Source organism: Mesoplodon densirostris, chromosome 4 (assembly GCF_025265405.1).
Source record: "Mesoplodon densirostris isolate mMesDen1 chromosome 4, mMesDen1 primary haplotype, whole genome shotgun sequence".
NCBI classification, from domain to species: domain Eukaryota; kingdom Metazoa; phylum Chordata; class Mammalia; order Artiodactyla; family Ziphiidae; genus Mesoplodon; species Mesoplodon densirostris.
The window spans coordinates 541,785-568,750 of NC_082664.1; positions in this window are offsets into that span (position 1 = coordinate 541,785).

Consider the following 26,966-nt stretch of genomic DNA (forward strand, 5'->3'; position numbering starts at 1 on the left):
CTAATCCTAATCCGTACGCTGACACTGACCAGTGCGTCAGCAAGTACCCTGACCCTAACAATTTTCTGTACCCACACCTGTGTCCTAAACCTTGCCGTTCCCTAACCCTAACCCTAGCGTGGAATCGAAACCTACCACAAAACCTACACCTTACCCTACGCCATACCCTAATCCTAATCCGTACGCTGACACTGACCCGTGCGTCATCACGTACCCTGACCCTAACATGTTTCCGTATACTCACCTGTGCCCTAAACCTTGCCGTTCCCTAACCCTAACCCTAGCCCGGAACAGAAACCTACCACGATCCCTACACTTTACCCTACGCCGTACCCTAATCCTAATCGATACGCTGACACTGACGCGTGCGTCAGCAAGTACCCTGACCCTAAGATGTTTCCGTACCCTCACCTGTGTCCTAAACCTTGCCGTTCCCTAACCCTAACCCTAGCGCGGAATGGAAACCTACAACAAAACCTACACCTTACCCTACGCCATACCCTAATCCTCATCCGTACGCTGACACTGACCCGTGCGTCAGCACGTACACTGGCCCCAACATGTTTCTGTACCCTCACCTGTGCCCTAAACCTTTCCGTACCTTAACCCTAGCCCTAGCCGGGAACGAAAACCTACCACCATCCCTACACCTTACCCTACGCCGTACCCTAATCCTAATCTATACGCTGAAAATGACTCGTGCGTCAGCACATACCCTGACCCTAACACGTTTCCGTACCCTCACCTGTGCCCTAAACCCTGCCGTTCCCTAAGCCTAACCCTAGGCTGGCACGGAATCCTACCACCAAACCTACACGTTACCCTACACCGTACCCTAATCCAAACCCGTGCGTCAGCATGTACCCTGACCCTAACACGTTTCCGTACCCTCACCTGTGCCCTAAACCCTGCCGTTCCCTAAGCCTAACCCTAGGCTGGCACGGAATCCTACCACCAAACCTACACGTTACCCTACGCCGTACCCTAATCCTAACCCGTACGTCAGCATGTACCCTGACCCTAACATGTTTCCGTACACTCACCTGTGCCCTAAACCTTGCCGTTCCCTAACCCTAACCCTAGCCCGGAACGGAAACCTACCACCATCCATACACCATACCCTACACCGTACCCTAATCCTAATCTGTACGATGACAATGACCCATGTGTCAGCACATACCCTGACCCTAACACGTTTCCGTACCCTCACCTGTGCCCTAAACCTTGCCATTCCCTAAGCCTAAACCTAGGCGGCGCGGAAGTCTACCACCAAACCTACACGTTACCCTACGCCGTACCCTAATCCTAACCCGTGCGTCAGCATGTACCCTGACCCTAACACGTTTCCATACCCTCACCTGTGCCCTAAATCTTGCCATTCCGTAACCCTAACCCTAGCCCGGAACGGAAACCTACCACCATCCCTACACCTTACCCTACACCGTACCCTAATCCTAACCTGTACGCTGACAATGACCCATGTGTCAGGGCATACCCTGACCCTAACACGTTTCCGTACCCTCACCTGTGTCCTAAACCTTGCCGTTCCCTAAACCTCACCCTAGCGTGGAATGGAAACCTACCACAAAACCTACACCTTACCCTACGCCATACCCTAATCCTAATCCGTACGCTGACACTGACCAGTGCGTCAGCAAGTACCCTGACCCTAACAATTTTCTGTACCCACACCTGTGTCCTAAACCTTGCCGTTCCCTAACCCTAACCCTAGCGTGGAATCGAAACCTACCACAAAACCTACACCTTACCCTACGCCATACCCTAATCCTTATCCGTACGCTGACACTGACACGTGCGTCATCACGTACCCTGACCCTAACATGTTTCCGTATACTCACCTGTGCCCTAAACCTTGCCGTTCCCTAACCCTAACCCTAGCCCGGAACAGAAACCTACCACGATCCCTACACCTTACCCTACGCCGTACCCTAATCCTAATCGATACGCTGACACTGACGCGTGCGTCAGCAAGTACCCTGACCCTAACATGTTTCCGTACCCTCACCTGTGTCCTAAACCTTGCCGTTCCCTAACCCTAACCCTAGCGCGGAATGGAAACCTACAACAAAACCTACACCTTACCCTACGCCGTACCCTAATCGTCAACCGTACGCTGACACCGACCCGTGCGTCAGCACGTACACTGACCCCAACATGTTTCTGTACCCTCACCTGTGCCCTAAACCTTTCTGTACCTTAACCCTAGCCCTAGCCGGGAACGGAAACCTACCACCATCCCTACACCTTACCCTACGCCGTACCCTAATCATAATCTATACGCTGACAATGACCCGTGCGTCAGCACATACCCTGACCCTAACACGTTTCCGTACCCTCACCTGTGCCCTAAACCCTGCCGTTCCCTAAGCCTAACCCTAGGCTGGCACGGAATCCTACGACCAAACCTACACGTTACCCTAAACCGTACCCTAATCCAAACCCGTGCGTCAGCATGTACCCTGACCCTAACACGTTTCCGTACCCTCACCTGTGCCCTAAACCCTGCCGTTCCCTAAGCCTAACCCTAGGCTGGCACGGAATCCTACCACCAAACCTACACGTTACCCTACGCCGTACCCTAATCCTAACCCGTGCGTCAGCATGTACCCTGAACCTAAAACGTTTCTGTACCCTCATCTGTGCCCTAAACCTTGCAGTTCCCTAACCCTAACCCTAGCCCGGAATGGAAACCTACCACCAACCCTACACCTTACCCTACGCCGTACCCTAATCCTAAACTTATGCTGACACTGACCCGTGTGTCAGCACGTACCGTGACCCTAACATGTTTCCGTACACTCACCTGTGCCCTAAACCTTGCCGTTCCCTAACCCTAACCTTAGCCCGGAACGGAAACCTACCACCATCCCTACACCTTACCCTACGCCATACCCTAATCCTAATCTGTACGCTGACAATGACCCATGCGTCAGCACATACCCTGAACCTAACACGTTTCCGTACCCTCACCTGTGCCCTAAACCTTGCCGTTCCCTAAGCCTAACCCTAGGCCGGCACGGAATCCTACCACCAACCCTACACGTTACCCTACTCTGTACCCTAATCCTAACCCGTGCGTCAGCATGTACCCTGACCCTAACACGTTTCCGTACCCTCACCTGTGCCCTAAACCTTGCCGCTCCCTAACCCTAACCCTATCCCAAACGGAAACCTACCACCAACCCTACACCTTACCCTACGCCGTACCCTAATCCTACTCCATACGCTGACACTGACCCGTGCGTCAGCACGTACCCTGACCCTAACATGTTTCCGTACACTCACCTGTGCCCTAAACCTTGCAGTTCCCTAACCCTAACCCTAGCCCGGAATGGAAACCTACCACCAACCCTACACCTTACCCTACGCCGTACCCTAATCCTAAACTTATGCTGACACTGACCCGTGCGTCAGCACGTACCGTGACCCTAACATGTTTCCGTACACTCACCTGTGCCCTAAACCTTGCCGTTCCCTAACCCTAACCCTAGCCCGGAATGGAAACCTACCACCAACCCTACACTTTACCCTACACCGTACCCTAATCCTATTCAGTATGCTGACAATGACACATGTGTCAGCACATACCCTGACCCTAACACGTTTCCGTACCCTCACCTGTGCCCTAAACCTTGCCGTTCCCTAAGCCTAACCCTAGGCCGGCACGGAATTCTACCACCAAGCCTACACGTTACCCTACGCCGTACCCTAACCCTAACCCGTGCATCAGCATGTACCTTGACCCTAACACGTTTCCGTACCCTCACCTGTGCCCTAAACCTTGCCATTCCGTAACCCTAACCCTAGCCCTGAATGGAAACCTACCACCAACCCTACACCTTACTCTATGCCGTACCCTAATCCTAATCCGTACGCTGACACTGACCCTTGCATCAGCAAGTACCCTGACCCTAACACGTTTCCGTATCCTCACATGTGTCCTAAACCTTGCCGTTCCCTAACCCTAACCCTAGCGTTGAATGGAAACCTACCACAAAACCTACACCTTACCCTACGCCATACCCTAATCCTAATCCGTACGCTGACACTGACCCGTGCGTCAGCACGTACCCTGACCCTAACATGTTTCCGTACACTCACCTGTGCCCTAAACCTTGCCGTTCCCTAACCCTAACCCTAGCCCGGAACGGAAACCTACCACCATCCCTACACCTTACCCTACACCGTACCCTAATCCTAATCTGTACGCTGACAATGACCCATGTGTCAGCACATACCCTGACCCTAACACGTTTCCGTACCCTCACCTGTGCCCTAAACTTTGCCGTTCCCTAAGCCTAACCCTAGGCCGGCACGGAATTCTACCACCAAACCTACACGTTACCCTACTCCGTACCCTAATCCTAACCCGTGCGTCAGCACATACCCTGACCCTAACACGTTTCCGTACCCTCACCTGTGCCCTAAACCTTGCCGTTCCCTAAGCCTAACCCTAGGCTGGCACGGAATCCTACCACCAAACCTACACGTTACCCTACACCGTACCCTAATCCAAACGCGTGCGTCAGCATGTACCCTGACCCTAACACGTTTCCGTACCCTCACCTGTGCCCTAAACCTTGCAGTTCCCTAACCCTAACCCTAGCCCGGAATGTAAACCTACCACCATCCCTACACCTTACCCTACGCCGTACCCTAATCATAATATGTACGCAAACAATGACCCGTGCGTCAGCACATACCCTGACCCTAACACGTTTCCGTACCCTCACCTGTGCCCTAAACCTTGCCGTTCCGTAAGCCTAACCCTAGGCCGGCACGGAATCCTACCACCAACCCTACACGTTACCCTACGCCGTACCCTAATCCTAACCCGTGCGTCAGCATGTACCCTGACCCTAACACGTTTCCGTACCCTCACCTGTGCCCTAAGCCTTGCCGTTCCCTAACCCTAACGCTAGCCCGGAACGGAAACCTACCACCAACCCTACACATTACCATACGCCGTACCCTAATCCTAACCCGTGCGTCAGCATGTACCCTGACACTAACACGTTTCTGTACCCTCACCGGTGCCCTAAACCTTACCGTTCCCTAACCCTAACCCTAGCACGGAACAGAAACCTACCATCAACCCTACACCTTACCCTACACCGTACCCTAATCCTAATCCGTTCGCTGACACTGACCCGTGCGTCAGCAAGTTCCCTGACCCTAACACGTTTCCGTACCCTCACCTCTGTCCTAAACCTTGCCGTTCCCTAACCCTAACCCTAGCGCGGAATGGAAACCTACCACAAAACCTACACCTTACCCTACGCCGTACCCAAATCCTAATCCGTACGCTTACACGGAGACGTGCGTCAGCACGTACGCTGACCCTAACACGTTTCCGTACACTCACCTGTGCCCTAAACCTTGCCGTTCCCTAACCCTAACCCTAGCCAGGAACGGAAAACTACCACCATCCCTACACCTTACCCTGCGCCGTACCCTAATCCTAATCCGTACGCTGACACTGACCCCTGCGTCAGCAAGTACCCTGACCCTAACACTTTTCCGTACCCACACCTGTGTCCTAAACCTTGCCGTTCCCTAACCCTAGCCCAAACGGAAACCTACCACCAACCCTACTCCTTAACCTACGGCGTACCCTAATCCTAATAAGTATGCTGACACTGACCCGTGCGTCAGCAAGTACCCTGACCCTAACACGTTTCCGTACCCTCACCTGTGCCCTAAACCTTGCAGTTCACTAACCCTAACCCTGGTCGGAATGGAAACCTACAACCAACCCTACACGTTACCCTACGCCGTACCCTAATTCTAACCCGTGCTTCAGCATGTACCCTGACACTAACACGTTTCCATACCCTCACCTGTGTCCTAAACCTTGCCGTTCCCTAACCCTAACCCTAGAGCGGAATGGAAACCTACCACAAAACCTACACCTTACCCTACGCCGTACCCTAATCCTAATCCGTATGCTGACACTGACCAGTGCGTCATCAAGTACCCTGACCCTAACACGTTTCCGTACCCTCACCTGTGTCCTAAACCTTGCCGTTCCCTAACCCTAACCCTAGTGCGGAATGGAAACCTACCACAAAACCTACACCTTAACCTACGCCATACCCTAATCCTAATCCGTACGTTGACACTGACCCGTGCGTCAGCACGTACCCTGACCCTAACATGTTTCCGTACACTCACCTGTGCCCTAAACCTTGCCGTTCCCTAACCCTAACCATAGCCCGGAACGGAAACCTACCACCATCCCTACACCTTACCCTACACCGTACCCTAATCCTAATCAGTACGCTGACAATGACCCATGTGTCAGCACATACCCTGACCCTAACACGTTTCTGTACCCTCACCTGTGCCCTAAACCTTGCCGTTCCCTAAGCCTAACCCTAGGCCGGCACGGAATTCTACCACCAAACCTACATGTTACCCTACTCTGTACCCTAATCCTAACCCGTGCGTCAGCATGTACCCTGACCCTAACACGTTTCCGTACCCTCACCTGTGTCCTAAACCTTGCCGTTCCCTAAACCTCACCCTAGCGTGGAATGGAAACCTACCACAAAACCTACACCTTACCCTACGCCATACCCTAATCCTAATCCGTACGCTGACACTGACCAGTGCGTCAGCAAGTACCCTGACCCTAACAAGTTTCTGTACCCACACCTGTGTCCTAAACCTTGCCGTTCCCTAACCCTAACCCTAGCCCAAACGGAAACCTACCACCAACCATACACCTTACCCTACGCCGTACCCTAATCCTAATCCGTACGCTGACACTGACCCGTGCGTCAGCAAGTACCCTGACCCTAACACGGTTCGTACCCTCATCTGTGTCCTAAACCTTGCTGTTCCCTTACCCTAGGCCGCAACGGAAACCTACCACCAACCCTACACCTTACCCTATGCCGTACCCTAATCCTAATCCGTACGCTGACACTGACCCGTGCGTCAGCACGTACCCTGACCCTAACATGTTTCCGTACCCTCACCTGTGCCCTAAACCTTGCCGTTCCCTAACCCTAACCCTAGCCCGGAACGGAAACCTACCACCATCCCTACACCTTACCCTACGCCGTACCCTAATCCTAATCTGTACGCTGACAATGACCCGTGCGTCAGCACATTCCCTGACCCTAACACGTTTCCGTACCCTCACCTGTGCCCTAAACCTTGCCGTTCCCTAAGCCTAACCCTAGGCCAGCACGGAATCCTACCACCAAACCTACACGTTACCCTACTCCGTACCCTAATCCTAACCCGTGCGTCAGCATGTACCCTGACCCTAACACGTTTCTGTACCCTCACCTGTGTCCTAAACCTTGCCGTTCCCTAACCCTAACCCTAGCGTGGAATGGAAACCTACCACAAAACCTACACCTTACCCTACGCCATACCCTAATCCTAATCCGTACGCTGACACTGACCAGTGCGTCAGCAAGTACCCTGACCCTAACAATTTTCTGTACCCACACCTGTGTCCTAAACCTTGCCGTTCCCTAACCCTAACCCTAGCGTGGAATCGAAACCTACCACAAAACCTACACCTTACCCTACGCCATACCCTAATCCTAATCCGTACGCTGACACTGACCCGTGCGTCATCACGTACCCTGACCCTAACATGTTTCCGTATACTCACCTGTGCCCTAAACCTTGCCGTTCCCTAACCCTAACCCTAGCCCGGAACAGAAACCTACCACGATCCCTACACCTTACCCTACGCCGTACCCTAATCCTAATCGATACGCTGACACTGACGCGTGCGTCAGCAAGTACCCTGACCCTAACATGTTTCCGTACCCTCACCTGTGTCCTAAACCTTGCCGTTCCCTAACCCTAACCCTAGCGCGGAATGGAAACCTACAACAAAACCTACACCTTACCCTACGCCGTACCCTAATCGTCAACCGTACGCTGACACTGAGCCGTGCGTCAGCACGTACACTGACCCCAACGTGTTTCTGTACCCTCACCTGTGCCCTAAACCTTTCTGTACCTTAACCCTAGCCCTAGCCGGGAACGGAAACCTACCACCATCCCTACACCTTACCCTACGCCGTACCCTAATCCTAATCTATACGCTGACAATGACCCGTGCATCAGCACATACCCTGACCCTAACACGTTTCCGTACCCTCACCTGTGTCCTAAACCTTGCCGTTCCCTAAACCTCACCCGAGCGTGGAATGGAAACCTACCACAAAACCTACACCTTACCCTACGCCGTACCCTAATCCTAATCCGTACGCTGACACTGACCAGTGCGTCAGCAAGTACCCTGACCCTAACAAGTTTCTGTACCCACACCTGTGTCCTAAACCTTGCCGTTCCCTAACCCTAACCCTAGCCCAAACGGAAACCTACCACCAAACATACACCTTACCCTACGCCGTACCCTAATCCTAATCCGTACGCTGACACTGACCCGTGCGTCAGCAAGTACCCTGACCCTAACACGTTTCGTACCCTCATCTGGGTCCTAAACCTTGCTGTTCCCTTACCCTAGGCCGCAACGGAAACCTACCACCAACCCTACACCTTACCCTATGCCGTACCCTAATCCTAATCCGTACGCTGACACTGACCCGTGCGTCAGCACGTACCCTGACCCTAACATGTTTCCGTACCCTCACCTGTGCCCTAAACCTTGCCGTTCCCTAACCCTAACCCTAGCCCGGAACAGAAACCTACCACGATCCCTACACCTTACCCTACGCCGTACCCTAATCCTAATCGATACGCTGACACTGACGCGTGCGTCAGCAAGTACCCTGACCCTAACATGTTTCCGTACCCTCACCTGTGTCCTAAACCTTGCCGTTCCCTAACCCTAACCCTAGCGCGGAATGGAAACCTACAACAAAACCTAAACCTTACCCTACGCCGTACCCTAATCGTCAACCGTACGCTGACACTGACCCGTGCGTCAGCACGTACACTGACCCCAACATGTTTCTGTACCCTCACCTGTGCCCTAAACCTTTCTGTACCTTAACCCTAGCCCTAGCCGGGAACGGAAACCTACCACCATCCCTACACCTTACCCTACGCCGTACCCTAATCATAATCTATACGCTGACAATGACCCGTGCGTCAGCACATACCCTGACCCTAACACGTTTCCGTACCCTCACCTGTGCCCTAAACCCTGCCGTTCCCTAAGCCTAACCCTAGGCTGGCACGGAATCCTACGACCAAACCTACACGTTACCCTAAACCGTACCCTAATCCAAACCCGTGCGTCAGCATGTACCCTGACCCTAACACGTTTCCGTACCCTCACCTGTGCCCTAAACCCTACCGTTCCCTAAGCCTAACCCTAGGCTGGCACGGAATCCTACCACCAAACCTACATGTTACCCTACGCCGTACCCTAATCCTAACCCGTGCGTCAGCAAGTACCCTATACCTAAAACGTTTCTGTACCCTCACCTGTGCACTAAACCTTGCCGTTCCCTAACCCTAACCTTAGCCCGGAACGGAAACCTACCACCATCCCTACACCTTACCCTACGCCATACCCTAATCCTAATCTGTACGCTGACAATGACCCATGCGTCAGCACATACCCTGAACCTAACACGTTTCCGTACCCTCACCTGTGCCCTAAACCTTGCCGTTCCCTAAGCCTAACCCTAGGCCGGCACGGAATCCTACCACCAACCCTACACGTTACCCTACTCTGTACCCTAATCCTAACCCGTGCGTCAGCATGTACCCTGACCCTAACACGTTTCCGTACCCTCACCTGTGCCCTAAACCTTGCCGCTCCCTAACCCTAACCCTAGCCCAAACGGAAACCTACCACCAACCCTACACCTTACCCTACGCCGTACCCTAATCCTACTCCATACGCTGACACTGACCCTTGCGTCAGCACGTACCCTGACCCTAACATGTTTCCGTACACTCACCTGTGCCCTAAACCTTGCAGTTCCCTAACCCTAACCCTAGCCCGGAATGGAAACCTACCACCAACCCTACACCTTACCCTACGCCGTACCCTAATCCTAAACTTATGCTGACACTGACCCGTGCGTCAGCACGTACCGTGACCCTAACATGTTTCCGTACACTCACCTGTGCCCTAAACCTTGCCGTTCCCTAACCCTAACCCTAGCCCGGAATGGAAACCTACCACCAACCCTACACCTTACCCTACGCCGTACCCTAATCCTATTCAGTATGCTGACAATGACACATGTGTCAGCACATACCCTGACCCTAACACGTTTCCGTACCCTCACCTGTGCCCTAAACCTTGCCGTTCCCTGAGCCTAACCCTAGGCCGGCACGGAATTCTACCACCAAGCCTACACGTTACCCTACGCCGTACCCTAACCCTAACCCGTGCATCAGCATGTACCTTGACCCTAACACGTTTCCGTACCCTCACCTGTGCCCTAAACCTTGCCATTCCGTAACCCTAACCCTAGCCCTGAATGGAAACCTACCACCAACCCTACACCTTACTCTATGCCGTACCCTAATCCTAATCCGTACGCTGACACTGACCCTTGCGTCAGCAAGTACCCTGACCCTAACACGTTTCCGTATCCTCACATGTGTCCTAAACCTTGCCGTTCCCTAACCCTAACCCTAGCGTTGAATGGAAACCTACCACAAAACCTACACCTTACCCTACGCCATACCCTAATCCTAATCCGTACGCTGACACTGACCCGTGCGTCAGCACGTACCCTGACCCTAACATGTTTCCGTACACTCACCTGTGCCCTAAACCTTGCCGTTCCCTAACCCTAACCCTAGCCCGGAACGGAAACCTACCACCATCCCTACACCTTACCCTACACCGTACCCTAATCCTAATCTGTACGCTGACAATGACCCATGTGTCAGCACATACCCTGACCCTAACACGTTTCCGTACCCTCACCTGTGCCCTAAACCTTGCCGTTCCCTAAGCCTAACCCTAGGCCGGCACGGAATTCTACCACCAAACCTACACGTTACCCAACTCCGTACCCTAATCCTAACCCGTGCGTCAGCACATACCCTGACCCTAACACGTTTCCGTACCCTCACCTGTGCCCTAAACCTTGCCGTTCCCTAAGCCTAACCCTAGGCTGGCACGGAATCCTACCACCAAACCTACACGTTACCCTACACCGTACCCTAATCCAAACCCGTGCATCAGCATGTACCCTGACCCTAACACGTTTCCGTACCCTCACCTGTGCCCTAAACCTTGCCGTTCCCTAAGCCTAACCCTAGGCCGGCACGGAATTCTACCACCAAACCTACATGTTACCCTACTCTGTACCCTAATCCTAACCCGTGCGTCAGCATGTACCCTGACCCTAACACGTTTCCGTACCCTCACCTGTGTCCTAAACCTTGCCGTTCCCTAAACCTCACCCTAGCGTGGAATGGAAACCTACCACAAAACCTACACCTTACCCTACGCCATACCCTAATCCTAATCCGTACGCTGACACTGACCAGTGCGTCAGCAAGTACCCTGACCCTAACAAGTTTCTGTACCCACACCTGTGTCCTAAACCTTGCCGTTCCCTAACCCTAACCCTAGCCCAAACGGAAACCTACCACCAACCATACACCTTACCCTACGCCGTACCCTAATCCTAATCCGTACGCTGACACTGACCCGTGCGTCAGCAAGTACCCTGACCCTAACACGTTTCGTACCCTCATCTGTGTCCTAAACCTTGCTGTTCCCTTACCCTAGGCCGCAACGGAAACCTACCACCAACACTACACCTTACCCTATGCCGTACCCTAATCCTAATCCGTACGCTGACACTGACCCGTGCGTCAGCACGTACCCTGACCCTAACATGTTTCCGTACCCTCACCTGTGCCCTAAACCTTGCCGTTCCCTAACCCTAACCCTAGCCCGGAACGGAAACCTACCACCATCCCTACACCTTACCCTACGCCGTACCCTAATCCTAATCTGTACGCTGACAATGACCCGTGCGTCAGCACATTCCCTGACCCTAACACGTTTCCGTACCCTCACCTGTGCCCTAAACCTTGCCGTTCCCTAAGCCTAACCCTAGGCCAGCACGGAATCCTACCACCAAACCTACACGTTACCCTACTCCGTACCCTAATCCTAACCCGTGCGTCAGCATGTACCCTGACCCTAACACGTTTCTGTACCCTCACCTGTGTCCTAAACCTTGCCGTTCCCTAACCCTAACCCTAGCGTGGAATGGAAACCTACCACAAAACCTACACCTTACCCTACGCCATACCCTAATCCTAATCCGTACGCTGACACTGACCAGTGCGTCAGCAAGTACCCTGACCCTAACAATTTTCTGTACCCACACCTGTGTCCTAAACCTTGCCGTTCCCTAACCCTAACCCTAGCGTGGAATCGAAACCTACCACAAAACCTACACCTTACCCTACGCCATACCCTAATCCTAATCCGTACGCTGACACTGACCCGTGCGTCATCACGTACCCTGACCCTAACATGTTTCCGTATACTCACCTGTGCCCTAAACCTTGCCGTTCCCTAACCCTAACCCTAGCCCGGAACAGAAACCTACCACGATCCCTACACCTTACCCTACGCCGTACCCTAATCCTAATCGATACGCTGACACTGACGCGTGCGTCAGCAAGTACCCTGACCCTAACATGTTTCCGTACCCTCACCTGTGTCCTAAACCTTGCCGTTCCCTAACCCTAACCCTAGCGCGGAATGGAAACCTACAACAAAACCTACACCTTACCCTACGCCGTACCCTAATCGTCAACCGTACGCTGACACTGAGCCGTGCGTCAGCACGTACACTGACCCCAACATGTTTCTGTACCCTCACCTGTGCCCTAAACCTTTCTGTACCTTAACCCTAGCCCTAGCCGGGAACGGAAACCTACCACCATCCCTACACCTTACCCTACGCCGTACCCTAATCCTAATCTATACGCTGACAATGACCCGTGCGTCAGCACATACCCTGACCCTAACACGTTTCCGTACCCTCACCTGTGCCCTAAACCCTGCCGTTCCCTAAGCCTAACCCTAGGCTGGCACGGAATCCTACGACCAAACCTACACGTTACCTTACACCGTACCCTAATCCAAACCCGTGCGTCAGCATGTACCCTGACCCTAACACGTTTCCGTACCCTCACCTGTGCCCTAAACCATGCCGTTCCCTAAGCCTAACCCTAGGCTGGCACGGAATCCTACCACCAAACCTACACGTTACCCTACGCCGTACCCTAATCCTAACCCGTGCGTCAGCATGTACCCTGAACCTAAAACGTTTCTGTACCCTCATCTGTGCCCTAAACCTTGCAGTTCCCTAACCCTAACCCTAGCCCGGAATGGAAACCTACCACCAACCCTACACCTTACCCTATGCCGTAGCCTAATCCTAAACTTATGCTGACACTGACCCGTGTGTCAGCACGTACCGTGACCCTAACATGTTTCCGTACACTCACCTGTGCCCTAAACCTTGCCGTTCCCTAACCCTAACCTTAGCCCGGAACGGAAACCTACCACCATCCCTACACCTTACCCTACGCCATACCCTAATCCTAATCTGTACGCTGACAATGACCCATGCGTCAGCACATACCCTGAACCTAACACGTTTCCGTACCCTCACCTGTGCCCTAAACCTTGCCGTTCCCTAAGCCTAACCCTAGGCCGGCACGGAATCCTACCACCAACCCTACACGTTACCCTACTCTGTACCCTAATCCTAACCCGTGCGTCAGCATGTACCCTGACCCTAACACGTTTCCGTACCCTCACCTGTGCCCTAAACCTTGCCGTTCCCTAACCCTAACCCTAGCCCAAACGGAAACCTACCACCAACCCTACACCTTACCCTACGCCGTACCCTAAACCTACTCCATACGCTGACACTGACCCGTGCGTCAGCACGTACCCTGACCCTAACATGTTTCCGTACACTCACCTGTGCCCTAAACCTTGCAGTTCCCTAACCCTAACCCTAGCCCGGAATGGAAACCTACCACCAACCCTACACCTTACCCTACGCCGTACCCTAATCCTAAACTTATGCTGACACTGACCCGTGCGTCAGCACGTACCGTGACCCTAACATGTTTCCGTACACTCACCTGTGCCCTAAACCTTGCCGTTCCCTAACCCTAACCCTAGCCCGGAATGGAAACCTACCACCAACCCTACACCTTACCCTACGCCGTACCCTAATCCTATTCAGTATGCTGACAATGACACATATGTCAGCACATACCCTGACCCTAACACGTTTCCGTACCCTCACCTGTGCCCTAAACCTTGCCGTTCCCTAAGCCTAACCCTAGGCCGGCACGGAATTCTACCACCAAGCCTACACGTTACCCTACGCCGTACCCTAACCTTAACCCGTGCATCAGCATGTACCTTGACCCTAACACGTTTCCGTACCCTCAGCTGTGCCCTAAACCTTGCCATTCCGTAACCCTAACCCTAGCCCTGAATGGAAACCTACCACCAACCCTACACCTTACTCTATGCCGTACCCTAATCCTAATCCGTACGCTGACACTGACCCTTGCGTCAGCAAGTACCCTGACCCTAACACGTTTCCGTATCCTCACATGTGTCCTAAACCTTGCCGTTCCCTAACCCTAACCCTAGCGTTGAATGGAAACCTACCACAAAACCTACACCTTACCCTACGCCATACCCTAATCCTAATCCGTACGCTGACACTGACCCGTGCGTCAGCACGTACCCTGACCCTAACATGTTTCCGTACACTCACCTGTGCCCTAAACCTTGCCGTTCCCTAACCCTAACCCTAGCCCGGAACGGAAACCTACCACCATCCCTACACCTTACCCTACACCGTACCCTAATCCTAATCTGTACGCTGACAATGACCCATGTGTCAGCACATACCCTGACCCTAACACGTTTCCGTACCCTCACCTGTGCCCTAAACCTTGCCGTTCCCTAAGCCTAACCCTAGGCCGGCACGGAATTCTACCACCAAACCTACACGTTACCCTACTCCGTACCCTAATCCTAACCCGTGCGTCAGCACATACCCTGACCCTAACACGTTTCCGTACCCTCACCTGTGCCCTAAACCTTGCCGTTCCCTAAGCCTAACCCTAGGCTGGCACGGAATCCTACCACCAAACCTACACGTTACCCTACACCGTACCCTAATCCAAACCCGTGCGTCAGCATGTACCCTGACCCTAACACGTTTCCGTACCCTCACCTGTGCCCTAAACCTTGCAGTTCCCTAACCCTAACCCTAGCCCGGAATGTAAACCTACCACCATCCCTACACCTTACCCTACGCCGTACCCTAATCATAATATGTACGCAAACAATGACCCGTGCGTCAGCACATACCCTGACCCTAACACGTTTCCGTACCCTCACCTGTGCCCTAAACCTTGCCGTTCCGTAAGCCTAACCCTAGGCCGGCACGGAATCATACAACCAACCCTACACGTTACCCTACGCCGTACCCTAATCCTAACCCGTGCGTCAGCATGTACCCTGACCCTAACACGTTTCCGTACCCTCACCTGTGCCCTAAGCCTTGCCGTTCCCTAACCCTAACGCTAGCCCGGAACGGAAACCTACCACCAACCCTACACATTACCATACGCCGTACCCTAATCCTAACCCGTGCGTCAGCATGTACCCTGACACTAACACGTTTCTGTACCCTCACCGGTGCCCTAAACCTTACCGTTCCCTAACCCTAACCCTAGCACGGAACAGAAACCTACCATCAACCCTACACCTTACCCTACACCGTACCCTAATCCTAATCCGTTCGCTGACACTGACCCGTGCGTCAGCAAGTTCCCTGACCCTAACACGTTTCCGTACCCTCACCTCTGTCCTAAACCTTGCCGTTCCCTAACCCTAACCCTAGCGCGGAATGGAAACCTACCACAAAACCTACACCTTACCCTACGCCGTACCCAAATCCTAATCCGTACGCTTACACGGAGACGTGCGTCAGCACGTACGCTGACCCTAACACGTTTCCGTACACTCACCTGTGCCCTAAACCTTGCCGTTCCCTAACCCTAACCCTAGCCAGGAACGGAAAACTACCACCATCCCTACACCTTACCCTGCGCCGTACCCTAATCCTAATCCGTACGCTGACACTGACCCCTGCGTCAGCAAGTACCCTGACCCTAACACTTTTCCGTACCCACACCTGTGTCCTAAACCTTGCCGTTCCCTAACCCTAGCCCAAACGGAAACCTACCACCAACCCTACTCCTTAACCTACGGCGTACCCTAATCCTAATAAGTATGCTGACACTGACCCGTGCGTCAGCAAGTACCCTGACCCTAACACGTTTCCGTACCCTCACCTGTGCCCTAAACCTTGCAGTTCACTAACCCTAACCCTGGTCGGAATGGAAACCTACAACCAACCCTACACGTTACCCTACGCCGTACCCTAATTCTAACCCGTGCTTCAGCATGTACCCTGACACTAACACGTTTCCATACCCTCACCTGTGTCCTAAACCTTGCCGTTCCCTAACCCTAACCCTAGAGCGGAATGGAAACCTACCACAAAACCTACACCTTACCCTACGCCGTACCCTAATCCTAATCCGTATGCTGACACTGACCCGTGCGTCAGCAAGTACCCTGACCCTAACACGTTTCCATACCCTCACCTGTGTCCTAAACCTTGCCGTTCCCTAACCCTAACCCTAGTGCGGAATGGAAACCTACCACAAAATCTACACCTTAACCTACGCCATAACCTAATCCTAATCCGTACGTTGACACTGACCCGTGCGTCAGCACATACCCTGACCCTAACATGTTTCCGTACACTCACCTGTGCCCTAAACCTTGCCGTTCCCTAACCCTAACCCTAGCCCGGAACGGAAACCTACCACCATCCCTACACCTTACCCTACGCCGTACCCTAATCCTAATCTGTACGCTGACAATGACCCGTGCGTCAGCACATTCCCTGACCCTAACACGTTTCCGTACCCTCACCTGTGCCCTAAACCTTGCCGTTCCCTAAGCCTAACCCTAGGCCAGCACGGAATCCTACCACCAACCCTACACGTTACCCTACGCCGTACCCTAATCCTAACCTGTGCGTCAGCATGTACCCTGACCCTAACACGTTTCCGTACCCTCACCTGTGCCCTAAACCTTGCAGTTCCCTAATCCTAAGCCTAGCCCGGAACGGAAACCTACCACCAACCCTACACCTTACCATATGCCGTACCCTAATCCTAATCCGTACGCTGACACTGACCCCTGCGTCAGCAAGTACCCTGACCCTAACACTTTTCCGTACCAACACCTGTGTCCTAAACCTTGCCGTTCCCTAACCCTAGCCCAAACGGAAACCTACCACCAACCCTACACCTTAACCTACGGCGTACCCTAATCCTAATAAGTATGCTGACACTGACCCGTGCGTCAGCAAGTACCCTGACCCTAACACGTTTCCGTACCCTCACCTGTGTCCTAAACCTTGCCGTTCCCTAACCCTAACCCTAGCGCGGAATGGAAACCTACCACCAAACCTACACGTTACCCTACGCCGTACCCTAATCCTAACCTGTGCGTCAGCATGTACCCTGACCCTAACACGTTTCCGTAGCCTCACCTGTGCCCTAAACCTTGCAGTTACCTAACCCTAACCCTAGCCCTGAATGGAAACCTACCACCAACCCTACACCTTACCCTACGCCGTACCCTAATCCTAATCTGTACGCTGACACTGACCCGTGCGTCAGCACATACCCTGACCCTAACACGTTTCCGTACCCTCACCTGTGCCCTAAACCTTGCCGTTCCCTAAGCCTAACCCTAGGCCGGCACGGAATTCTACTACCAACCCTACACGTTACCCTACGCCGTACCCTAATCCTAACCCGTGCGTCACCATGTACCCTGACCCTAACACGTTTCTGTACCCTCATCTGTGCCCTAAACCTTGCAGTTCCCTAACCCTAACCCTAGCCCGGAATGGAAACCTACCACCAACCCTACACCTTACCCTACGCCGTACCCTAATCCTAAACTTATGCTGACACTGACCCATGTGTCAGCACGTACCCTGACCCTAACATGTTTCCGTACACTCACCTGTGCCCTAAACCTTGCCGTTCCCTAACCCTAACCCTTGCCCGGAACGGAAACCTACCACCATCCCTACACCTTACCCTACGCTGTACCCTAATCCTAATCTGTACGCTGACAATGACCCATGCGTCAGCACATACCCTGAACCTAACACGTTTCCGTACCCTCACCTGTGCCCTAAACCTTGCCATTCCCTAAGCCTAACCCTAGGCCGGCACGGAATCTTACCACCAACCCTACACGTTACCGTACTCTGTACCCTAATCCTAACCCATGCGTCCGCATGTACCCTGACCCTAACACGTTTCCGTACCCTCACCTGTGTCCTAAACCTTGCAGTTCCCTAACCCTAACCCTAGCGTGGAACGGAAACCTACCACCAACCCTACACCTTATCCTACGCCGTACCATATTCCTAATCCGTACGCTGACACTGATCCGTGCGTCAGCAACTACCCTGACCCTAACAAGTTTCTATACCCACACCTGTGTCCTAAACCTTGCCGTTCCCTAACCCTAACCCTAGCCCAAACGGAAACCTACCACCAACCCTACACCTTACCCTACGCCGTACCCTAATCCTAATCCATACGCTGACACTGACCCGTGCGTCAGCAAGTACCCTGACCCTAACACGTTTCTGTACCCTCACCTGGTCCTAAACCTTGCCGTTCCCTAACCCTAACCCTAGCGCGGAATGGAAACCTACCACTAAACCTACACCTTACCCTATGCCATAACCTAATCCTAATCCATACGCTGACACTGACACATGCGTCAGCACATACCCTGAGCCTAACATGTTTCTGAACACTCACCTGTGCCCTAAACCTTGCAGTTCCCTAACCCTAACCCTAGCCCGGAATGGAAACCTACCACCATCCCTACACATTACCCTACGCCGTACCCCTAATCCTAATCTGTACGCTGACAATGACCCGTGCGTCAGCACATACCCTGACCCTAACACGTTTCCGTACCCTCACCTGTGCCCTAAACCTTGCCGTTCCCTAAGCCTAACCCTAGGCCGGCACGGAATCCTACCACCAACCCTACACGTTACCCTACGCCGTACCGTAATCCTAACCCGTGCGACAGCATGTACCCTGACCCTAACACGTTTCCGTACCCTCACCTGTGCCCTAAAACTTGCAGTTCCCTAACCCTAACCCTAGCCCGGAATGGAAACCTACCACCAACCCTACATGCTACCCTACGCCGTACCCTAATCCTAACCTGCGTGTCAGTATGTACCCTGACCCTAACACGTTTCCGTACCCTCACCTGTGCCCTAAACCTTGCAGTTCCCTAACCCTAATCCTAGCCCAGAACGGAAACCTACCACCAACCCTACACCTTACCCTACGCCGTACCCTAATCCTAATCCATACGCTGACACTGACCCGTTTGTCAGCAAGTACCCTGACCCTAACTCGTTTCCGTACCCACAAGTGTGTCCTAAACCTTGCCATTCCCTAACCCTAACCCTAGCCCAAACGGAAACCTACCACCAACCCTACACCTTACCCTACGCCGTACCCTAATCCTAATCCGTACGCTGACACTGACCCGTGCGTCAGCAAGTACCCTGACCCTAACACGTTTCCGTACCCTCACCTGTGTCCTAAACCTTGCCCTTCCCTAACCCTAACCCTAGCGCGGAATGGAAACCTACCACAAAACCTACACCTTACCCTACGCCGTACCCTACTCCTGCCCTGTACGCTGGCACTGATCCGTGCGTCAGCACGTAGCCTGACCCTCCCACGTTTCTGTACCCTCACCTGTGCCCTAAACCTTGCCGTTCCCTAAACCTAAACCTAGCCCGGAACACAAACCCACCACCAGCCCTACACCTTACCCTACGCCGTACCCTACTCCTGGCCCGTAGGCTGGCACTGACCCGTGCGTCAGCACGTAGCCTGACTCTCCCACGTTTCCGTACCTGCACCTGTGCCCTAAGCCTTGCCGTTCCCTAACCCTAACCCTAGCCTGGAACGGACCCCACCACCAGCCCTACACCTTACCCAACGCCGTACCCTACTCCTGGTCCTTACGCTGGCACTGACACGTGCGTCAGCACGTAGCCTAACCCTCCCACGTTTCCGGACGCTCACCTGTGCCCTAAGCCTTGCCGTTCCCTATCCCTAACCCTAGCCCGGAACGGAAACCCACCACCAGCCCTACACCTTACCCTACGCCGTACCCTAGTCCTGGCCCGTATGCTGGCACTGACCCGTACTGGGGCTCGGGCTAGGACTGGGGTTGTGGCTGGGGCTCGGGCTAGGGCCGGGCCTGGGGCTTGGTCTACGGCTGGGGCTTGGGCTGTGACTAGGCCTATGGCTAGGCCGTTAGTTAGGAATAGTGTCAAGGTCTTAGTTAGTGTCACAGTCAGGGCCTTAGGTTTAGCATCAGAGCTTTTGTTAGGTATAATGACAGGGCCTGAGTTAGTAGTTTCAAGGCCTGAGTTAAGGACACTGTCAGGGCAAGGCCTAGGAGGAGCACACAGGCCTCTATAGGATCAGCATCAAGGGATGGGGTTCGGCCTGGGGATGGGGCTAGGACTGGGGCTAGGGCTAGGTCTGGGGCTGGGGCTGAGGCTGGGGCTGGGACTGGAGCTGGGGCTGAAGCTAGGGCTAGGGCTGGGGCTAGGGCTGGGGCTAGGGCTGGTCCTGGGGCTGGGGCTAGGTTTAGGACTAGGCCCTTAGTTAGGTATAGGGTCAAGGCCTAACTTAAGGACAGTGTCAGGGCAAGGCCTAGGAGTAGCATAAGGGCCTTTGTAGGATAAGCATCAGAGGCTGGGGCTCGGGCTGTGGTTGGGGCTGGGACTGGGGCTGGTGCTGGGGCTTGGGTTCGGGCTGGGGATGGGGCTGGCTCTGGGGCTGGGGATGGGGCTGGGGATGGGACTGGGGCTAGGGCTAGGGCTGGGGCTGGGGCTGGGGCTGGGGCTGGGGTGGGGCTGGGACTGGGGCTAAGTCTAAGGCTAGGGCTGCGGCTAGGGCTGGGGCTGGGGCTAGGTTTAGGGCTAGGGCCTTAGTTAGGAATAGGGTCAAGGCCTTACTTAAGGACAGAGTCAGGGTAAGGCCAACGAGGAGCACAAAGGCCTCTATAGGATCAGCATCAGGGGATGGGGCTGCGGCTGGGGCTGGACCTGGGGCCTTAGTTAGAAATAGTGTCAAGGCCTTAGTTACCACATTGTCAGGGGAAGGCCTAGGAGGATCGCAAGGGCCTCTATAGCATCAGCATAAGGGGCTGGGGCGGGGGTTGGGGCTAGGGCTGGGACTGCGGCTGTGGCTAGGGATAGGTCTGGGGCTGGAGTTTGGGCTCGGGCTGGGGCTGGGGCTAGGTCTGGGGCTGGGGCTAGGCCTGGGGCTGGGGCTAGTGCTGGGGCTGGGGCTAGTGCTGGGGCTGGGCTAGGGCTGGGGCAGGGGCTAGGGCTGGGGTTGGGGCTACGGCTGCAGCTGGGGCTAGGGGTCGGGATAGGGCTGGGGCCTTAGATAGTGTCACTGTCAGGGCCTTAGTTAGGTTTAGCATCAGAGCTTTCCTTAGGTATAATGACAGGGCCTGAGTTAGTAGTAGTGTCAAGGCCTGAGTTAAGGACAGTGTCAGGGCAAGGCCTATGAGGAGCATAAGGGCCTCTGTAGGATCAGCATCAGGGGATATGGTTGCGCCAGGGGCTGGGGCTGGGGCTGAGGCTAGGGCTAGGGCTGGGGCTGGGGCTGCGGCTGGGGCTGGGGCTGGGGCTAAGGCTAGGGCTGGGTCTGGGCCTAGTGCTGGGGCTGGGGCTGGGGCTGGGGCTGGACCTGGGGACTTAGTTAGAAATAGTGTCAAGGCCTTAGTTACTACATTGTCAGGGGAAGGCCTAGGAGGATCGCAAGGGCCTCTATAGGATCAGCATAAGGGGCTAGGGCTGGGGCAGGGGCGGGGGTTAGGGCTAGGGCTGGGACTGCGGCTGGGGCTAGGGATAGGGCTGGGGCTGGGGCTTAGGCTCGAGCTGGGGCTGGGGCTAGGGCTGGGGCTGGGGCTAGGGCTGGGGCTGGACCTGGGGCTAGACCTGGGGCTATGGCTGGGGCTGGGGCTGGGGCTGGGGCTGGGGCTGGGGCTAGGGCTAGGGCTGGGGATGGGGATGGGGCTAGGTTTAGGGCTAGGCCCTTAGTTAGGTATAGGGTCAAGGCCCTACTTAGGGACAGTTTCAGGGCAAGGCCTAGGAGGAGCACAAAGGCCTATATAGGATCAGCATCAGGGGATGGGGCTGCGACTGGGTCTGGACCTGGGGCCTTAGTTAGAAATAGTGTCAAGGCCTTAGTTACCACATTGTCAGGGGAAGGCCTAGGAGGATCGCAAGGGCCTCTATAGGATCAGCATAAGGGGCTAGGGCTGGGACTGGGGATGGGGCTGTGGTTGGGGCTAGGGCTGGGACTACTGCTGCGGCTATGGATAGGGCTGGGGCTGGGGCTTGGGCTGGAGCTGGGGCTGGGGCTGGGGCTAGGTTTAGGGGTAGGGCCTTAGTTACGAATAGGGTCAAGGCCTTACTTAAGGAATGTGTCAGGGCAAGGCCTAGGAGGAGCATAAAGGCCTCTATAGGATCAGCAACAGGGGCTGGGACTGCGGCTGGGGATGGACCTGGGGCCTTAGTTAGAAATAGTGTCAAGGCCTTAGTTACCACATTGTCAGGGGAAGGCCTAGGAGGATCGCAAGGGCCTCTATAGGATCAGCATAAGGGGCTGGGGCTGGGGCTGGGGCTGGGGCTGGGGCTGGGGCTAAGGCTAGGGCTGGGTCTGGGCCTAGTACTGGGGCTGGGGCTGGGGCTGGGGCTAGGTTTAGGGCTAGGCCCTTAGTTGGGTATAAGGTAAAGGCCTTACTTAAGGACAGTGTCAGGGCAAGGCCTAGGAGGAGCACAAAGGCCTATATAGGATCAGCATCAGGGGATGGGGCTGCGGCTGGGGCTGGACCTGGGGCCTTAGTTAGAAATAGTGTCAAGGCCTTAGTTACCACATTGTCAGGGGAAGGCCTAGGAGGATCGCAAGGGCCTCTATAGCATCAGCATAAGGGGCTAGGGCTGGGGCTGGGGCAGGGGGCGGGGGTTGGGGCTAGGGCTGGGACTGCGGCTGTGGCTAGGGATAGGTCTGGGGCTGGGGTTTGGACTCGGGCAGGGGCTGGGGCTAGGTCTGGGGCTGGGGCTAGGGCTGGGGCTGGGGCTAGTGCTGGGGCTGGGGCTGGGGCTAGGGCTGGGGCTGTGGCTAGGGCTGGGGTTGGGTCTACGGCTGCAGCTGGGGCTAGGGGTCGGGATAGGGCTGGGGACTTAGATAGTGTCACTGTCAGGGCCTTAGTTAGGTTTAGCATCAGAGCTTTCCTTAGGTATAATGACAGGGCCTGAGTTAGTAGTAGTGTCAAGGCCTGAGTTAAGGACAGTGTCAGGGCAAGGCCTAGGAGGAGCATAAGGGCCTCTGTAGGATCAGCATCAGGGGCTAGGGTTGGGCCAGGGGCTGGGGCTGGGGCTGGGGCTAGGGCTGGGGCTGGGGCTGGGGCTGGGGCTAAGGCTAGGGCTGGGGCTGGGTCTGGGGCTGGGGCTGGGGCTGGGGCTGGACCTGGGGCCTTAGTTAGAAATAGTGTCAAGGCCTTAGTTACCACACTGTCAGGGGAAGGCCTAGGAGGATCGCAAGGGCCTCTATAGGATCAGCATAAGGGGCTAGGGCTGGGGCAGGGGCGGAGGTTAGGGCTAGGGCTGGGACTGCGACTGTGGCTAAGGATAGGGCTGGGGCTGGGGCTAGGGCTGGGGCTGGGGCTAGGGCTGGGGCTGGGGCTGGGGCTAGGGCTGGGGCTGGGGCTGGACCTGGGGATAGACCTGGGGCTAGGGCTGGGGCTGGGGCTAGGTTTAGGGCTAGGCCCTTAGTTGGGTATAGGGTAAAGGCCTTACTTAAGGACAGTGTCAGGGCAAGGCCTAGGAGGAGCACAAAGGCCTATATAGGATCAGCATCAGGGGATGGGGCTGCGACTGGGTCTGGACCTGGGGCCTTAGTTAGAAATAGTGTCAAGGCCTTAGTTACCACATTGTCAGGGGAAGGCCTAGGAGGATCGCAAGGGCCTCTATAGGATCAGCATAAGGGGCTAGGGCTGGGACTGGGGATGGGGCTAGGGCTGGGACTACGGCTGCGGCTACGGATAGGGCTGGGGCTGGGGCTTGGGCTGGAGCTGGGGCTGGGGCTGGGGCTAGGTTTAGGGCTAGAGCCTTAGTTACGAATAGGGTCAAGGCCTTACTTAAGGAATGTGTCAGGGCAAGGCCTAGGAGGAGCATAAAGGCCTCTATAGGATCAGCATCAGGGGCTGGGGCTGCGGCTGGGGATGGACCTGGGGCCTTAGTTAGAAATAGTGTCAAGGCCTTAGTTACCACATTGTCAGGGGAAGGCCTAGGAGGATCGCAAGGGCCTCTATAGGATCAGCATAAGGGACTGGGGCTGGGGCTGGGGCTGGGGCTAGGTTTAGGGCTAGGCCCTTAGTTGGGTATAGGGTAAAGGCCTTACTTAAGGACAGTGTCAGGGCAAGGCCTAGGAGGAGCACAAAGGCCTATATAGGATCAGCATCAGGGGATGGGGCTGCGACTGGGTCTGGACCTGGGGCCTTAGTTAGAAATAGTGTCAAGGCCTTAGTTACCACATTGTCAGGGGAAGGCCTAGGAGGATTGCAAGGGCCTCTATAGGATCAGCATAAGGGGCTAGGGCTGGGACTGGGGATGGGGCTAGGGCTGGGACTACGGCTGCGGCTACGGATAGGGCTGGGGCTGGGGCTTGGGCTGGAGCTGGGGCTGGGGCTGGGGCTAGGTTTAGGGGTAGGGCCTTAGTTACGAATAGGGTCAAGGCCTTACTTAAGGAATGTGTCAGGGCAAGGCCTAGGAGGAGCATAAAGGCCTCTATAGGATCAGCATCAGGGGCTGGGGCTGCGGCTGGGGATGGACCTGGGGCATTAGTTAGAAATAGTGTCAAGGCCTTAGTTACCACATTGTCAGGGGAAGGCCTAGGAGGATCGCAAGGGCCTCTATAGGATCAGCATAAGGGGCTGGGGCTGGGGCTGGGGCTGGGGCTGGGGCTGGAGCTGGGGCTGGGGTTGGGGCTAAGGCTAGGGCTGGGTCTGGGCCTAGTGCTGGGGCTGGGGCTGGGGCTGGGGCTAGGTTTACGGCTAGGGCCTTAGTTGGGTATAGGGGCAAGGCCTAGGAGGAGCACAAAGGCCTATATAGGATCAGCATCAGGGGATGGGGCTGCGGCTGGGGCTGGACCTGGGGCCTTAGTTAGAAATAGTGTCAAGGCCTTAGTTACCACATTGTCAGGGGAAGGCCTAGGAGGATCGCAAGGGCCTCTATAGGATCAGCATAAGGGGCTGGGGCTGGGGCTGGGGCTAGGGCTGGGGTTGGGGCTACGGCTGCAGTTGGGGCTAGGGGTCGGGATAGGGCTGGGGCCTTAGTTAGTGTCACTGTCAGGGCCTTAGTTAGGTTTAGCATCAGAGCTTTCGTTAGGTATAATGACAGGGCCTGAGTTAGTAGTAGTGTCAAGGCCTGAGTTAAGGACAGTGTCAGGGCAAGGCCTAGGAGGAGCATAAGGGCCTCTGTAGGATCAGCATCAGGGGCTAGGGTTGGGCCAGGGGCTGGGGCTGGGGCTGGGGCTGGGGCTGGAGTTGGGGCTGAGGCTAAGGCTGGGGCTGGGGCTGGGACTGGGGCTGGAGCTGGGGCTAAGGTTAAGCTTAGGGATCGGTCTGGGGCTAGTGATGGGGCTAGGGCTGGGGCTAGGGCTGGGGTTGGTACTGCGGCTAGGGCTGTGGCTGGGGCTGCGGCTGTTGCTGGGGATGGAGCTGGAACTGAGGCTAAGGCTAGGGCTGGGTCTGGGGCTAGTGCTGAGGCTGGGACTGGGGCTAGGGCTAGGGCTGGGGCTGGGGCTGGGGCTGGGGCTTGGGCTGGGGCTGGGGCTGGTGTTGGGGCTGTAGCTGGGGCTGAGGCTAAGGATAGGGCTGGGTCTGGGGCTAGTGCTGGGGCTGGGGCTGGGGCTGGGGCTGGGGCTGAGGCTAAGGCTAGGGCTGGGGCTGGGGCCGGGGCTGGGACTGGTGCTAGGGCTAGGGCTGGGGCTGGGGTTGGGGCTGGGACTGCGACTAGGGCTGGGGCTAGGGCTGGGGCTGGGGCTAGTGCTGGGGCTGGGGCTGGGGCCGGGGCTGGGACTGGGGCAAGGGCTAGGGCTGGGGCTGGGCCTGGGGCTGGGGCTAGGGCTGGGTCTGGTGTTAGTGTTGGGGCTGGGCCTGGGGCTGGGACTGCGGCTAGGGCTGGGGCTAGGGCTGGGGCTAGTGCTGGGGCTGGGGCTGGGGCTGGGACTGGGGCTAGGGCTAGGGCTGGGGCTGGGGCTGGGGCTGGGGCTGGGGCTGGAGCTGGAGCTGGGGCTGAGGCTAAGCCTAGGGCTCGGTCTGGGGCTAGTGATGTGGCTGGGACTGGGGCTGGGGCTGCGGCTGGGGCAGGACTGCGGCTAGGGCTAGGGCTTGGGCTGGGGCATGGAGCTGGGGCTGAGGCTAAGGCTAGGGCTGGGGCTGGGGCTAGGGCTAGGGCTGGGGCTGGGGCTAGGGCTGAAGCTGGGGCTGAGGCTAAAGCTAGGGCTGGGGCTGGGACTGGGGCTAGGGCTAGGGCTAGGGCTGGGGCTGGGGCTGGGGCTGGGGCTGGGGCTGGGGCTTGGGGTGGGGCCGGGGCTGGGGCTGGGGCTGGAGCTGGAGCTGAGACTAAGGCTAGGGCTGGGTCTGGGGCTAGTGCTGGGGCAGGGGCTGGGACTGGGGCTAGGGCTAGGGCTGGGGCTGGGGCTGGAGTTGGGGCTGAGGCTAAGGATAGGGCTGT